Source organism: Habropoda laboriosa, unplaced genomic scaffold (genome assembly GCF_001263275.1).
Source record: "Habropoda laboriosa isolate 0110345459 unplaced genomic scaffold, ASM126327v1 scaffold309, whole genome shotgun sequence".
Taxonomy (NCBI): domain Eukaryota; kingdom Metazoa; phylum Arthropoda; class Insecta; order Hymenoptera; family Apidae; genus Habropoda; species Habropoda laboriosa.
The window spans coordinates 570,495-575,394 of NW_017100481.1; positions in this window are offsets into that span (position 1 = coordinate 570,495).

A 4,900-nucleotide genomic window follows, 5' to 3' on the forward strand; every position below is an offset into this window, starting at 1 on the left:
TTTCATCTGAAATTTTTTTTAACACGTTGATGAGATCAAACACGATATAATTTGAACAACATTTACCTATTAATACTTATTGAGTAATTAATTTAATGTTGGCCTACCTCCACGTAAAAAAAAAATGTAGGGTTGTTCAAATTATGTCGTGTTTGATGTCATTTTCATCAGAAAAATCTCATCAGTATGTTAAGAAAAATTTCGGGATAAAAAAACGTAAAATTAAAAAAGTTGGTATTTAAATCGCTTGGTTGCCTCGACTCACGTTTCATCCTTATCTTTTATTCGCTGTCCTTGTCTACGTTCGGCAAACTACAAAGGCGGGCGCGAGGCTCGAAAACGTAGTCCCTGACTCTACAAGTGTCAGGTTTAGGTTCCTTGCGGACTGACACTTGTGGAGACATTACTGTATAGGCCGAACGTCGTGAAATAATGGGATTTTCAAAATCTTTGACGATTTGTAGATTTCGATCAAATTTTCAGCATGCGTGTAATTGGCATAAATCTACAAAACGTATTTTTTAAATTTTCATTACGGGCTCGGATGAAAAAGTTGTCGAATGTGACCTTTACAATTTTCTTCGCGATTTCCACAAATTGCAATTTTTTCAAAAAATTTTATACGCGTCATCTAGTATACTAATCCTTCTAATTTCTGAAAAAAACTCAAGTCGTTAAGTCCAATTTTAAAAAAGTTTTACTGTTCTAAAAAGTGTCCGAATATTACTAAGAGTCACCGTAAGTCAAAATAATTCGAAGGATAGTAAGCGATGCTTCAACAGAACCGTGGTAGCGAACGTGTTAAGTGCTACACAAGTAATCCTCCGCCTGCAAAATTTTTAAAGCGAGCATATAAAGGGAGAAGCACTCTCATATGAAAAAAATGTTTCCAAAATTCCATTTTACATAGTGTTCTATAATTAACTATCTAAACTTTTACAATTATATCCGTTCCGTCATCCCCTCAATTGTCCATCACAACATATTTACCCCCCAAAAACAAACGACCAAACAAGCATCTTCGCCCGCCTCGTTTCAAAAGTGTCCACCTCCTCCGTTCACCGTGGTCTATTCAATCTCATTTAACTTTTTTCTCTGCTTTCCTCTCGATCGAAAAAAATATCGGCAGCGCTATCGAGGCGTCTTAAGGGAGGATCTCGTATTTACTTGGCCGGAAACACGATATTCCCCGATACCCCGGGACCGGAGGCTCTGCCCACGTGTTCCACGTTGACCGTTAAAATTCGCTTCTCCGCGTTCACTCGCGACATCCCGTTCGCCTCTCTCCGTCACGCTGCCGCGCTGGCCTCTGGTAGGCGGTGTATTATTTTTCCGCCGGCTCGCCAAATTGGCTCGCACGGATTCGATCTCGAATTACGGCAACTCGATATCGTGCCGTAAAACTTCCAGCATCTCCTCGCCGGGCGACCCGGACAGCCACCAGCTCGCTACGGAATATCCAAAAAGGAGTTCCACAATGTTCCCATTGAGCGCGCGCGGATCGGTATAATCGAGCCAGGCCCCCCGATCTTGTCTTCCCTTTCCGTGACCGCGGGGAACCACCCACAACTCGGTCCGCCGATTTTCACGCGGCTCTTGCAAGGGAAATCTGCGATCGTTTTGGACTGCCGTGCAGTTTGTTTAATTATTAGGCATGGAGTTATCATTTGAGTTAGAGGCGAGACTGAATTTTTATTTTATTGTTTTAATCGTTTGTGGAGAAGTCTGGAGGTTTTGGAAGGTTTTGTGTGTCTTCAATTGACACGGTGACGCACTGTTTTGCTATAGGAGAATAGATTTACAGTGTTTTGTAGACGTTGGGTTATGAAAATTTATCGAATAAAATTGCCAAGTTGTCTGAGAGGATACACGTCTGTGGTGACTTATTAACCCTTTGACGTATGAATTCTTTCTTTTCCTGACTATGCTTCTAAGCGTCAGCTATTTACTGTTTCAGTTTAATGTATTACAGATTGATGAAATTTGGTAATCTTCAGTTTTTCAAGTTCAATCGAAAATTAGTTATTAATTATTGTTTTGATCACATCTGGACCAGAATCTGTGGCACAAGTCTGGCTCGTTGTTATACACCAAGGGGTTAAAGACAGATGTTTGTTGTAGTTAAAGGTTAACCCTTTCACGACCGAATTATTTTTTCCAAGAATTTTTTATTTAGCTACTGTTTATGTATTTGCAGTGGATACACAGTGACATATTTTTCTTTAATTTTAAACATTTTCGACGTCCTTTTAACTGTTTCCCGTTCGACTACAATAAATCATTGCACTCAGAGTTCGAGAATTTTTGTTATCAAATAAAATGATTTTTAATGAAATATCAGAGAGTTTAATTTTTGATTGCGAGAAGTGAAGTCAGTTGACAGATTCTCGTTATTTAGATAAGTAGCATGGTATTGGAATCACTGTGGAATAAGTTACGACTTAATTTGGTCATGAATATCTCGACAAATCGAGGCTAATTAGACGAAGAAAATAATGTTTGTTTGTTGGCCATTGAATATATCGTTTCTAGATTAAAATGACCCACCTTGTATCGGAATATGGAGCGCGAAAGCAGAGTGTTGATAGAGAGTATCAGCGTGTTCGATTTAGGTTAATCCTGTATACAGCATTGAAGCGTACAAAATCCCTAATCTCAGGCGATTTCTTAACTTTATTCGTATCTCGAAAATATGTTTACCATGCAACCATTCGTGTAAAATATGTTATATTTTAACATTGCTTGCACAGACTTAATCCTAGATGTAACAATACTCATGTTACAGTAAAATCTATGAAATTCGTATCTTATCTAATTTTGATTAGATTGAAATTCAATTACAGAATGAACAAATGAAAATCGGCAATTACATTAGTTACCACATCCAATTCAACTTAATTTCTCTCTTAATTCTAATCGCATGCAAATGAATCTATACACGTGAAAATAAAAAACTAAAAATTTTCAAGCAATATCCAATCTTACCACACCTGATTCAACTTAATTTCCCACTTAATTCTAATTGTATGCTGATGAGTCCATACCTATGAAAATAAAAAAAAATAAGTAAAATAAAAATTTTCAAGCATTATCAAATCTTACCACACCTGATTCAACTTAATTTCTCACTTAATTCTAATTGTATGCAGATGAGTCCATACCTATGAAAATAAAAAAAAATAAGTAAAATAAAAATTTTCAAGCATTATCAAATCTTACCACACCTGATTCAACTTAATTTCCCACTTAATTCTAATTGTATGCAAATGAGTCCATACCTATGAAAATAAAAAAAAAAGGTAAATAAAAAATTAGAAATTTTCAAGCATTATCAAATCTTACCACACCTGATTCAACATAATTTCCCACTTAATTCTAATTGTATGCAGATGTGTCCATACCTATGAAAATAAAAAAAAAGGTAAATAAAAAATTAGAAATTTTCAAGCATTATCCAACCTTACCATACCTGATTCAACTTAATTTCCCACTTAATTCTAATTGTATGCAAATGAGTCCATACCTATGAAAATAAAAAAAAAAAGGTAAATAAAAAATTAAAATTTTTCACGCACTACCAAATCTTACCATACCTGATTCGATATAATTCCTCACTTAATTCTAAATGTATGCAAAGGAGTTTATATACGTGAAAAGGAAAAAAAAAAATAAGTAAAAATGTTAAAATTTTCAAGCATTTTCAAATCTTATCATTGGTACCAGATTCAACATAATTTCTCACTTACTTCAATATCAATTGTACCACAAACGAGTCCACATCGAGAAAAATAAGCAAAGAAATAATTAAATAAAAGAAATGCTCGCAGGTCTCCTTTGTTGCGCACGAAAGTGTTAAGATCGGCGACACACGTCGCTATTTTCTCGTTTACCATACTTCCCCGTGGCGTAACGTGTTCTTCCATATGGAAGGCTCCCCGACCGTGGCCGTAACCCAATAGGCTTCCCGTAGGAAGATCATACTTCGGTACAAAGGCTGATCGCTACATCGCACGCGATCACGGTGCACGTCATGGAAACTGACGATCTTCATAGCACCATTTGCTCGCTTGTCCTCTGCCTCCACGATATCGCCCTCCCTTTTGCGAACAAAGTGCACGGTCTCGACGCACAGTTTCCGTATCAACAACGACCAACACCGATTGTCATCGTATCCCCATGTCCTCGTGCACAACATTTATCCAACAAAGTATCTCCGAAACAAATGTTTCTCCCATTACAACCATCGAAAAGAGAAGAAATCGATCAATTTACACAGTACAAAACGAAACACGCCACTTCTTGTATATTTACAAAATTCACCATGAACACAACCTAAGTTTAATACTATCATTAGGATTCTCACAATAGAGAGTAACCTTTTCACGAAACAAAAGCTTATTATTCCGTCCGCCGTTCTTAGCCCTTTTTCACCCTTCAAAAGGGAAGCATAGAAGAGAGAGTGTACAGTTAATTTCCACTGTAACTCTGACTTCGAAGCGCGCACCGGTTGAAAAGGAGCGAAGAAAAAACGGAAGAAAGAAAAAAATATTCTTCAGCTCGAATTCCCCGCAAAAGGGAGTGGTCTCGTAGAATCTCAATTAATTTCTATCTCGAATAAGAAGAAAAAAGAGGTACGCGATGGTCGTCGATGCGTGGAATCGTGCTCCAGCTACCACCGCGGAGGATCTTTCAGAGGAAATGAGCCATCGTCCTGCTTTTGTATCCGTTCCCTTTTGTGAAACGGACATTTCGTTTCGCAACCAGCGAAACGACCACGAGAGAGAGAGAGAGAGAGAGAGAGAGGGTAGAAAAAGGGTTTCGAAAAATAACGTCGATACGTGCTGCACAAAAAGACGTTTTATTCGATTCACAGAGAGGCTCCTATACATTGTGTTGTGGC